Below are 2,032 nucleotides of genomic sequence, written 5' to 3'. Positions count from 1 at the left end.
TGATCTTGGAGGTGAGTCTGCTTCCACCAGGGGGGGACGGAAGGAGATCCAACTTGGATAGCAGCTCTTGTCCTTGGGCCAAGGTCTTGATGTTGTGTAGTGTGTTGTTAGCTGAGACGTGGAGCATGAACGGAAAACCCCACCTATAGCGAATGTTGTGTTGGCGAAGGATTCTGGTTATTGGCTGGAGATCACGCCTTTTTCTGGATAGTTGAGGGAGCCAGGTCCTGATAGATTTGCAGCTGCATCTCTTGAAATTGTATGTGTTCGGCATCCCTGGTAGCAGTTAGAATTTTCTCCTTAGTCTGGTAATAATGAAAACGGATTAATGACGTCCCTTGGGGGTTGGGGGAGGGAGGGGTTTTGAGCGGAGAGCCCTATGAGCTCTGTCCAATAGGCAGTCCTCGTCTGAAAGAGCTGGGATGATATGCTGGAACAGGGCTTTGAGGAAGGCCGGTATAGCAGACCCTTGAACGGACTCCGCTATGTTGCGGATGCGCAAGTTGTTGCGGCGGGACCGATTTTCTTGGTCTTCCTTGCGCTCCTTGAGGGCTTCCAATTCTTCATGGAGTCTAGAGAGTTCTTTATCCATGCGTAGTTGGGATCGGCAGATGTCGTCTGTTTTGGACTCTAATGCGTCAGTGCGGAATTCTGCAACCGCGTTGGCCAATTCGTGCTTGAACGCATTTTGTACACCCTCGAGGAGCCCTGTCATTACCGCTTGGATGTGGGGATCAATAGCAGAGTCCGTTAGCTCTTGACGCGTAGGGGAATCTGCTAGCTGTGAGGGGCTAGGTGTATTCTTAGATTTGGCGCCAAAGAAGTTACCGGCTGCTTGCGGAGCTTTTTTGTTTTTATGCGACATTTTAAGTCAGAATTAGGAGAGTAGGGAGGCAGTGACCTAAAGGCTATATTGGGATCGCCAGGTGGGGGTTAGCAGAATGGGGACGCTTAAAGAGTCGGTGCTGGGGGACAGGTTTGGCCCAGGCGGGACCTCGTGCACACTCAGGATATCATGATAAATCCCTGCAATCTGAGTGTAGTAGCGAGATTGATCGTCAGGAGGAGGAGAGACCTTTTCAGCTTTTCAATTGTTTCTCCACAACAGTTCTCGTGTAACCACTCTTTATCTTTGTATTGGTACCCTTATGACGCAAGGCAGTTTTGGCTATATAGCCCCAGATGTACAGGTGCGGGGAGGATTAACTTTGCCCTTGTGTGTATACACAGGGTGAGGCTTTTATCGATCCCAGTCGGGTCTGGTGCTGGGAAGGGTCCGGGGCCCTTTCTGAAGGATTAGTGAAGAGGGTCAATACTCTCTATACGTGCCCGTTGGGTAGGGGGCAGAGGGGCCACTGCTCGTGGATGGTGCTGCCCTTGTGCTGTGGAACTCCACTCCGTCCTGCACACCTCAGCCAGTATGGTGTCTGTGACTTGGGCCTAGAGGCTTGGAGTGAAGGGCCAGTAATAGTCCTTGTGGCTACACACTGTGTGTGTGTGTGGGGGGAGGGGGGGGCAGCGAGGCTACTGCTCCCCGCCGGCGCTGCCCTTTGTATGTTATTAGCCCGGCTGCCGCGTTCGCCACCTCCAATATGGCGGCCGTGAGTCGGGCTCTGTTTTTTTCTCTGTGGTCCTCACTGCCCTTCTAGCGGGGATATTGCCCTGCGGAAGAGTGCAGCTGTGCAGGGGGAGCAGGGGGAGCCTTGCTGGTGGGGGTCCGCGGGTCCGCCGTATGCTGCGGCGGCTGCCGGCTAGGCCTTGCCGCCCGCGCCACCTCCAATATGGCGGCCGCGATAATGGCGTCGCTACTCCCGGCGGTTCCCCTTACCTCAGTAGCGGGGGTGCCGCTTCGTGGGCGGGTTGTGCTGGGCTGGGGGAGCTCCTCCGAGGGCCAACGCGAGTAGGTCTGGCGTTGTGGGGGTTTCCTGGATCGCGTTCGTCCTCCCGACGAGCGGCTGGCTAAATCGAGGCCCCGGCTCCTAGGGGGTACTAGGCCACAATCCGCAGGGACCTCGAAACGAGGTCCCCCGAC

Source organism: Crinia signifera, chromosome 3 (assembly GCF_055691185.1).
Source record: "Crinia signifera chromosome 3, ASM5569118v1, whole genome shotgun sequence".
NCBI classification, from domain to species: Eukaryota; Metazoa; Chordata; class Amphibia; order Anura; family Myobatrachidae; genus Crinia; species Crinia signifera.
This window is presented reverse-complemented; position numbering follows the sequence as displayed.